This window comes from Stegostoma tigrinum, chromosome 26 (assembly GCF_030684315.1).
Source record: "Stegostoma tigrinum isolate sSteTig4 chromosome 26, sSteTig4.hap1, whole genome shotgun sequence".
In the NCBI taxonomy this organism is placed as follows: domain Eukaryota; kingdom Metazoa; phylum Chordata; class Chondrichthyes; order Orectolobiformes; family Stegostomatidae; genus Stegostoma; species Stegostoma tigrinum.
In genome coordinates, this window is record NC_081379.1 from 13,497,738 (window position 1) to 13,508,871 (window position 11,134).

Consider the following 11,134-nt stretch of genomic DNA (forward strand, 5'->3'; position numbering starts at 1 on the left):
AGTAACTCACCGCTGTTTCACAAAAGGTCCCGCCTCAACACACAGAGCTTGCTTAAAAGGTGCAGCAAGTCATTCCCAACACTATGATGGCTGTTGCCAGATTTCCCATACAATTCTGCCACAAATATCACCAAAATCCATGTCATTTAGGCCAGATTAAGTGAATGGGCAAAGAAAATGTTGACAGATACAAGGCTGGTGGGTGTAGGGAATGCTGGATGTCTAGAAAAATTGAGGATCTGGTCAAGAAAAAGAAGGAGGTGTATGTCAAGTATAGCCAGCTGGGATCGAGTGAATCCCCTGAGGAATACAAGGGCATTAAGAGTGAAATCAGGAGGGCATGAAGGGGTCATGAGATAGCTTTGGCATATAGAGTTAAGGAGACTCCAAAGAGACGCTACAAATATGTTAAGGTCAAAACAGTGATTAGGGAGAGAACAGGGCCCTTTAAAGATCAACAAAGCTGTCTATATGTGGAATCATAGTAGATGGGCGAGATACAAAATAAGTTTTTTGCATCTGTATTTACTGTAGAAAAGAACTTTGCAGCTAAGGAAGTTTGGGAATTTTTAAATAGCGATGTCTTGAAAATTGCCCATATTACAAAAGGGGAGGTGCTGGGCGTCTTAAAACGCATAAAGGCAGATAAATTTCCAAGACCTGCTCCATTGTTTCCCAGAACATTGTGGGAAGCTACAGCAGGGACTGTGAGTAAAGACAGCTATCGATGAAGAGCCACAAGACTGGAGATGGGCTAATGCGATGCCATTATTTAAGAAAAGCTGTAAGGAAACGCCAGGGAACTGTAGACCGATGAGTTTGACATCATTAGTAGGTAAAGTTGTTGGAGGGTATTCTAAAGGATAGGATTTACATGGATTTTGAAAGGCAAGGACTGACTAGTGATAGTCAACCTTGCTTTGTGCGTGGGAAATCATATCTCACTAATGTGATTGAGGTTTTTGAAGAGATGGCAAAGAAGATTAATGAAGACTGGTGTTGGAGGCTTTAATCTACAGGGAGAGGCTGAAAAGGCTGAGGCTTTTTTTCCCTGGAGCATCAGAGGGGAGGCTGAGAGGTGACCTTATAGAGGTTTGTAAAACCATGAGGAGCATGGACAGGGTGAATACCCATTTTTTACCCAGCAAGGTAGGGGAGTCCAAAACTAAAGGTCATAGGTTGAAGGTGAGAAGGGAAAGATATAAGAGAGACCTAAGCGGCAACATTTTCATTCAGAGGGTGGTGTGTGTATGGAATGAGCTGCCAGAGGAAGTGGTGGAGACAGGTACAATTACAACATTTAAAAGGCATCTGGATGAGTATCTGAATAGGAAGGGTTTGGAGGAATATGAGTCAAATGGTGACAAATGGGACCAGATCAGTTTAAGATATCTGGTTGGCTTGGGCAATTTGGACCAAAGGATTTGTATCCATACTGTATAACTCCATAACTCTGTGATAAATGGAACATAATGTGAAGTTATGCACTTTTGTAAGAAGAATAGAGGAGCTAAATACTATTTAAATGGAAAAAGACTGCAGAAAGCTGCAGCACAGGAGGATTTATGGTCCTCATGCATGAACGACAAAGGGCTAGCATTCAAGTTTAGAAGGTAACTGAGAAGACAAGTGGTGGTCTTTATTCTAAGGGAGTGTAGTATAGAAATATATCAGGCACTAGGTAGGCCACAGATGAAATAATGTAAATGGTTTTGGTCCCCTTCTCTAAAGGAAGATCTTCTGACATTGGAGGCAGTGAAGAAAAGATGCACTTGGTTAATCCTAGCTATGGAGTCAGTCTTACAAGGAGAGGTTGAGTAGATTGGGGCTTTACTTATTGGAATTTAGAAGAATGACAGGGGGCTTTATTGAAAAATACAAGATATTCAGGGGAATTGACAGGGTAGATAGACAGGAAGGTAGTGGACCAGTGTCCATCATATTTCCTCAGATCCAGCTCTGTGTCCAGAAGAAATCCCAGTCTGCAGGGAAGGGACATATTGATCGGCAAGTGAAAATCCACCCAGTGCAATGTGCTCAGTGTTGGTGAGCCTGTTTTCTGTCATCCTGCTCACAGCAGCATTTCGTCTCCCTCATTATGGGATCCAGTTTTCACTGGCTCAGCTTGTGAAGATGCTTGGTCGACATTGACTGAGTTGGTGACTGATCACATTCACTTTGGGAATGATTTCCACAGAGAGAAGTATTTGTGAAATGTCAGTGATTACACCAACTGCTCACATTGATATAATCGAAAGTCACAACCACATATGTTTGGACTGACATCTCTTTGTCTAGGGATGATAATTGTAACCACTCAGCTTTAGGCCGTTCTTTATCCTGACAGCTTGCCCTTTTATTTCTAGAATTTCTACTATGTAACTTTTACCCTCAACTCTCCCACAGGGTCCAGTCCTTGACAAGATATTCTACCCAGTGCCTTTATGTATGTGTTTATACCACTGTCTTCCTTCCTGATGTGACAAACTGACAGAAACTGATACGTTTTAGGATTTGCAAAAATAAATTAGTAGTCACCAACTTTACAAGTAGCCAACCACCCTCAGGCACTGCTAAGGGCTCCAGCAACAATGAACTTCATTGTTGAGTTCCCCAACAATCATAAGATGGGAAATCATGCATTCAACTGGTGATTGGTGACCAATAGATGGATTCCATTCATTTAGAGCAATGTTGACAACTTACCGTGTGTAGCAAATTGAGAATCCAAATATGGTCAATTAGGAAATAAAAACTGAGTCATGGACACTGTTGTTGTTGTGTTTTCAGTAATCAGTCACAGAAGTCAGGAATCCTGTGCATGTACTTTCAACTCTGTGTAAATTTGTTAGGTTTTAAGTAGGCTGTGCAGGGTTTTCTTAGTCAAAGTGGGTGCTGAATTTTCTTGGCAAAGCTTATTGATTGCTCTGTTAAAGTAACATGCAATAAGGCTAAACACACTGGACCTCAGTAACCACGGAAATATCAATAATGTTGCAGGAAAAGAGAAGTGGTCATTTTGGTGAGCTCAGAGCAATTGCTGTATGTGTCACGGCTCACGGCGGCACTGTAATGGAAACCTTGCTGTTCCCAAAGTTATCCCAAAATTTAAAGACTTTAAACTAAATACACAAAATTCCCCAATTTACCTGATTGATGGGAACCATGAACTAGGTTTCTGTACTTAGCATGAATGACTATTTATTACAAAAGTAATTAGACTCTAGCTTCAGGAAAACTGCTATAAACTTCTGGCACATAACACCGCAAATTAAAATTCTAATGTTAAATTCTGTGTTAAATCAGTAGACTGCAAACAGATCCTGTAACTCAAATCTGGGCATTGATGATGTGGGCCAACATTAGCGTCAGATTTGGATCACAATCTGACACCTCATGACCTTGGCATATGTGTCCCACTACCATTACCATAAAAGTGGGTAACTAATTCATAGGAAATAGAGCGGACATGTCGGGAACAATGCCAAGTATACCCAAAAGCAATGCCAACTTGGTGATGCTACAGCACATGGCTATGTGCATGCAGAACCCTGGAAGCAGTGTGTGTTAGACAGAGCCACACAGTCATAGATATATACAGCATGAAACAGGCGCCGTTAGACCAGCTTGTCCATGCTAACCAGACATCTTACATAAATCTAGTACAATTTTCCAGCATTTGGCCCAAATCCCTTAAAACTCTTCCAATTCATATACACATCCAGATGCCTTTTAAATGTTGTAAACGTATTAGCCTCCACCATTTCCTCTGGCATCTCACTCCAAATATGCCTCACCCACTGCATGAAAATGTTGCCCCTTAGGTCCCTTTTATACTCTACCCCTCTCACCTTTAACCCATGCCCTCTAGGTTTGGACTACCCCACCCTGAGGAAAAGACCTTGGCTATTTACCTATCAAAGCCCTTAATGATCTTATAAATCTCTATAAGGCCACCTCTCAGCCTCCGCCACTCCAGGTAAAAAAGCCCCAGTCTATTCAGCCTCTTCCTATAGTTCAAACCCTCCAACCCCGGCAACGTCCTTGTAAATCTTTTCTGAACCCTTTCAAATTTCTCAACATCTTCTTATAAGAGGGAGACCAGAATTTCACGCAATGCTCCAAAAGTGAGTGAACCAATGTCCTGTACAGTTGCAAACTTGACCCTCTAATTCTTATACTCAATGCACCAACCGATAAAGGCAAGCATACCTAACGCCTTCTTCACTATTCTGTCAACCTGCGCCTCTACTTTCAAGGAACTATGAGCTTACACTCCAAGGTCTGCTTGTTTAGTAACACTCCTCAGAATCTTACCATTAAGGGTATAATGGTGAAGAGATTCCACAGTGAAACGATGAGATCTAAATGCTGTAGTCCTGCCAGGCCACTTGTGAATGGTGCAGCGGACACTTAAACATCTGACTAGAGGAAGTTATTCTTCATCCTCATCCTCAGAAATGGTAGAGCTGAGCACCTCAGTACAAAGGAGCAGGCTGACTCATCTGCAACAACCTTCAGCCAGAAGTGACAAGAACATGAACCATCTCATATCCTCCCGAGATTTCTAGCATCATTGCTCCTACCATGATCTTCACAGATTGAGACCAGGGAGTCAACACCTTCCCGAATATACCTAAACAAAACAAAAAGTGACTTCTGAATTCAGGTTGAGTGTTAAGAAAATGGGTAAGCAGGTGTGAATCACGTGTGATGCTGGTTTTTATGCTTCACTCGAGTTTTAAAGTCTACTTATTGATCAGTTAAATTAGTGTGAACCAACATTTCAACCCATTGACTGTCCAGCATTGAAGGTGTATGTTAGCCTCAATGGCCCCACTTCCATTTCAGGGGAGCTATTGGGGGGAGCGAATGATAACGTATCAATTCAACAAGGTAGACAGTTTAATGTGCCTGAGCTTTGCTCTTAAAGGGCCAACGCTGACAAATATAAACTCCAGCCTGAGAAGGGGAGCAGGGATCGAGAAGTTATTTCGGGAAGGCTGTTTTTATTGTTATGGCTCATATCAAACAGCATCTTTTGTGTGTGTTGTGAGTACTTTGTGAGATCTTTGAGCAGGAACCAGATGTTGTTAGAAATAATGTTCTGAATAAGTGGTATTGGATGGGGGTCGGTTTAGTTCAGTTGACTGGGCAGTTAGTGTCTGATGCAGAGTCATACCAACAGCTCAATTCCTGTGGTGGGTTAATTCCTCAAGTGGCTGAGGTTACCACCTTCTGTACTTCTCCCCTCGCCTGAAGCATGGTGACCCTCAGGTTAAACCATCACCAGTCCTCTCTCTCTCCCTCTCTCTCTCTAATGAGGGTCTGGTGACATTACCTCTATTGGATTGAGATTGTTAAATACCAGGAAAAAAGAGCATTTTCCCACTGTGCTACCTTGCTAGCTTTCCCAAGTCAGTAGGGACTGCAATCAGAGTGGAGCTCCCTTCACGTTGTTTTGGGGTCACATCTTAATTGAATAGCCCTACCTTTTGCTTTGTGGAACACTCTCAGTCCCCATCTCAGCCTTGCTAAAAGCTATAATCTAATGATGACTCATTTGCAATTTTTGCTGCAGATTAATGACCATTTGACACACCACTGACATCAGCCAAAAGGATTAAGTAATTACTTGCAGAGTCATTCCAATGGCCAGTTAAATCATATTGTCTAAAAGGCTCCCCGAGTTAAATCCTGGCTTGTGTTGCAATGGAGGCTCTCAGACTAAACAAAACATTATGGACATTAATGTCATGTTTGACCCTGATCTTGGTTTCAGAATGCATATCCTTCCAACATGAATGCTTCAATTGTCATCATGGTGATTAACTTTGACTTTATTGCCAGTGACACAGAGATCTTTGTCAACTTCAGTCCTCACTACTCCAGCTGCATCCTTCTTGGTCTCTAACTCTAACTGTATTAAATGTGGCTCAATTGGGATCATTCTTATTCCCGAGTCAGAAAGTTGTGGGTTTAAGTGCCATTTGACCACAATAATCTAAGCTGACATGTCCATGTAATACAGACGGAGAACTACCATGTTGGAGATAACAAGGTGTAAAGCTGGATGAACACAGCAGGCCAAGCAGCATCAGCGGAGCAAGTAAGCTGACGTTTCAGGTTTGGGCACTTCTTCAGAAATGTCGGGCAACTTCAGGGCCAAACAGACGACCAGAGGGTTGCAGTGGGAGAGAGATCCACTGAGGTCTTTGCAGAGGTACAAGGACAACTTCTTCAACGTAGGCATCCTTAGCAGAAACTTCGCAGTGGGGTTATAACTGATTCAGAGACAGTGGGAACTGCCAATGCTGGAGTATCTGAGATAACAAGGTGTGGAGCTGGATGAACACAGCAGGCCAAGCAGCATCAGAGGAGCAGGAAAGCTGACGTTTCGGGCCTAGACCCTTCATCAGAGATGGAGGTGCTGTCTTTTGAATGAGATGTTACGATGAGGACCCGCCTTGTTCCTCAGGCAGACGGTAATGATCCCATTTGAAAAAGAGCTCAATGAGATTTCTCTCCAGCATCCTGGCCAATATTTATTGCTAAATGAACACCACAGAAACAGATTATCTGATCATATCACATTACTGTTTGTGAGAGTTTTCAATGTGCAATGTTGGCTGCTGTTTCTACATTACTACAGTGTCTGCACTTCAAAAGTACATTATTAGGTGTAAATCACTTTGAGATATCTAGTAGTCATGAAAGATCCAAATGAATGTGAATCTTCCTTTCTGCAAAATCCTATGAAATCTTCCAACCTGCATTAAATTCTGCCTCATGTTTTTGAATTCTGTTACAGGCAAGGATCTGCAAATTGATTTTTCAGGGTCAGAGATTTCTGATTTAGCAGAAATTATGACAAAGGACACCATTAAACAAACTAGTTTAATCTCATTTAACAAATGTTTAACTTTCTTAAATATGTTTAAAGTGAAAATAATTACATTAAAAGTGGAAAATCTACTAAAGCTGTGGTTTCTAAGTGACATTTTTCACCTCCCAGGATTTCAATTGTGCGCCAGTGGAGGACCAAGCTATTGCAGCTTCTGAGTTTCCACAATATGGATGTACTGATATCAGGGCACGCTTGACAGTTTCCTCAACTAATGATGGAGCTCAATACGATCCCAAAATCCAGCCCATCATATCAAATTTTCAGCACTTAAAATCTCAGGGGATCATCGGTTTTAGAGAATTATTTCTTCTCTTTTATGGGCTGGGTGATGGGATTAGCAGCTGCCTTTGAATTGTCTCCAGATGGGAAGCGAGCTGTTCCCTCACCCTGTTTGTAGCACACTGCATCTGCCCAAGCCTCAAGAGAGTGGAATTCTCTGTTCCACTTCAGACAAGATGGAAGACAACCAAAGGAAAACCACCACACAATCGTGTCAAATGTTACTCTTTTGTTTGCACCTAAAGTTGTTTTTTTTAGATTCCCTACAGTGTGGAAACAAGCCCTTTGGCCCAGCAAGTCCACAACACCCCTTGCAGCATCCCACACACCCCTGAACACTACAGGCAATTTAGCATGGCCAATCCACCTAGCCTGCACATCTTTGGACTGTGGGAGGAAACCGGAACACCCGGAGGAAACCCATGCAGACATGGGGAGAATGTGCAAACTCTGCACAGACAGTCGCCCGAGGCGGGAATTGAACCCGGGTCCCTGGTGCTGTGAGGCTGCAGTGCTAACCACTGAGCCACCGTGCCGTTTATGTTAGGGAAAGGGCACAATGGAGACAGGGAAAGCAGGTTCCTCTGTTTAACATTGAGGATAAACGGGTCCAGTGCTTCCCAAACATTATGTCGCTGCCACCCCATTTCACGGCTCAATCATCGCTGTGACCCCATAGTGAGAGCTGTGGGACTGGGATTGGGAGGGTCTGGGGGATAGAAGCTGCACATCGAGGAGCTGTTCAGGATAAGGGATCTGTCAGGCCATGAGGGGAGACACAGGACTTCTTTTTAGCTCATCCAGGGGATCCAGGGCACTGCTGTCTGGGCCGCTACTTATTTCCCCTCTCTAATCTCACTGGAGAATGTGGTGACAAGCCGCCTTCTTGAACTGCTGCAATCCTTAGGTCTGAAAGGTCAGTCACCAGGCCTGGCCACCATTAAAACGACATGAGGATTGAAAGGGCCCTGACAGAGCTTCACATGAACCTTTATTCATAATTCAGGAAGTCTGCAGCTGACCAGGGTATTCCCAATACAGGTATTTCTGCTACAATGTGAGTTTCGTTAATGCAAATTGGTGATGATGCGATTGATAAACAGAGAATGCTTTTTGGATAATGTGAACTTTCTCCTGTGCAGTATAGCAATTTTCTGCAGTGATTTCCCTATGATGCGATTTTCTACAGCACAAGATCACACAAGGATGCAACTATCGCATTATAGGAGAACTACCTGTAATTACAGGTAATCACTGCACAGTGGGCATGACGGCCAACTAAGTCCAGGAAATTAGGTAAACAGAACCGATTCTGACTACACAGCAATTCCTTTCATATGTGTGATGGAGCCACGCACACAAACCGTCGGTGAGGAGGAAGTCTCATATCCACATGCAGTGCTCGAACAGGATAGTCAGCCTCTTTTAACATGGGCACTCGAGCCAAACCACTGCCTGATCATTGTGCGTTAAATTCTTACAGGATGCCTCACTGTCTTTACTGTCGCAGCAGGATTTAATTTACTGTGGGTCTTTGGCATGGTTTTGCTGTGTTTTTGTTGTTGGTTTTCCTTTTTGCTTGGGTGAGCTTTTTAAAGGTTTTTTTTTAAAAGGAGTTGGTCACTCCTAAGGCTCAGGACAAGGATAGATGGGTTACAGTTAGGGGGAGGAAAGGGGACAGACAGACAGTGCAGAGATCCCCTTTGGGCATTCCCCTCAGCAATAAGTATACCGTTTTGGATACTGCTGGGGGGGATGACCTACCAGAGGAAAGCCATAGTAGTCAGTTCTCTGGCACTGAGCCTGACACTGTGGCAAAGAAGGGAAGGGGGCAGAATAGAAAAGTACTCGTGGTAGGGGACTCGATAGTTAGGGGGAATCGACAGGAGATTTTGTGGTCAGGATCGGGATTCCCGGAAGGTATGTTGCCTCCCTGGTGCCAGGATCCGGGACGTCTCCGATCGGGTGTATAAGGTTCTAAAAGGGGAGGGCGAACAGCCAGAAATCGTGTTACATATTGGCACTAATGATATAGCCAGAAATAGGATTGAGGATATAAAAAGTGATTTCAGGGAGTTAGGATGGAAGCTTCAATGCAGGACAAACAGAGTAGTGTTCTCTAGTTTACTACTGGTGCCACGAGATAGCGAGGCGAGGAACAGGGAGCGGGCGCAGCTTAACACGTAGCTACGCAGCTGTTGTAGGAGGGAGGGCTTCAGATATGTAGATAATTGGGATGCCTTCTGGGGAAGGTGGGACCTGTACAAGGACGGGTTGCATCTGAACTGGAAGGGGACCAATGTCCTGGGTGGAAGGTTTGCTCGAGTAGTTCGAGAGGGTTTAAACTAGTATGGCAGGGGGGTGGGAACCTGAGCTGTATACCGGAGGTGAGAGTTGATGCAGGTGAGGCAGTAGCAAGAGGTAGACCAGCTAGTGGGAAGGATTTTCCTGGGAAGGAACCAAGGGATCGGTTAAAGTGTGTTTGCTTTAACGCAAGGAGTATCAGGAATAAAAGTGATGAACTTAGAGCATGGATCAGTACCTGGTGCTATGATGTTGTGGCCATAACAGAGACATGGGTTTCTCATGGGCAGGAATGGTTGTTGGATGTTCCAGGGTTTAGAGCATTTAAAAAGAATAGGGAGGGGGGGAAAAAAGAGGAGGGGATGTAGCGCTACTAATCAGAGAGGGTATCACAGCTACAGAAGCTTCTATTGTCGAGGAAGATCTGCCCACTGAGTCAGTATGGGTGGAAATTAGGAACAGCAAGGGGGTAGTCACCTCGTTAGGGGTTTACTACAGGCCCCCCAGTAGCAGCAGGGAGATTGAAGAAAGCATAGGTCGACAGATTTTGGAAAAGTGCGGACGCAGTAGGGTTGTTGTAATGGGTGACTTTAACTTTCCTAATATTGATTGGAACCTCCTTCGAGCAGAAGATTTGAATGGAGCTGTTTTTGTAAGGTGTGTTCAGGAGGGTTTCCTAACGCAGTACGTTGACAGGCCGACGAGGGGAGAGGCCATTCTAGACTTGGTGCTCGGAAACGAGCCAGGGCAGGTATCAGATCTTGTGGTGGGAGAGCATTTTGGTGATAGTGACCATAACTGCTTCACATTCTACATAGCTATGGAGAAGGAGAGGATTAGGCAAAATGGGAAGATATTTAATTGGGGAAGAGGAAACTATGATGCGATTAGACATGAGTTAGGAAGCATGGACTGGGAGCAATTGTTCCATGGTAAGGGAACTATAGACATGTGGAGACTGTTTAAGGAACAGTTGTTGCGAGTGATGAGTAAATATGTCCCTCTGAGACAGGCAAGAAGGGGTAAGATAAAGGAACCTTGGATGACGAGAGCGGTGGAGCTTCTAGTGAAAAGGAAGAAGGTAGCGTACATAAGGTGGAGGAAGCTAGGGTCAAGTTCAGCTAGAGAGGATTACACGCAGGCAAAGAAGGAGCTCAAAAATGGCCTGAGGAGAGCCAGGAGGGGGCACGAGAAAGGCTTGGCAGAACGAATTAGGGAAAACACAAAGGCATTTTACACTTACGTGAGGAATAAGAGAATGATCAAAGAAAGAGTAGGGCCGATCAGGGATAGCATAGGGAACTTGTGTGTGGAGTCTGAGGAGGTAGGGGAAGCCCTAAATGAGTTTTTTGCTTCTGTCTTTTCAAAAGAAACGAACTTTGTAGTGAATGAAACCTTTGAAGAGCAGGTGTGCATGCTGGAATGGATAGAGATAGAGGAAGCTGATGTGCTGAAAATTTTGTCAAACATTAAGATTGACAAGTCGCCAGGCCCGGACCAGATTTGTCCTCTGCTGCTTTGGGAAGCAAGAAATGCAATTACTTTGCCACTTGCGAGGATCTTTGCATCCTCGCTCTCCACTGGAGTCGTACCTGAGGACTGGAGAGAGGCAAATGTAATTTCTCTCTTCAAGAAAGGAAATAG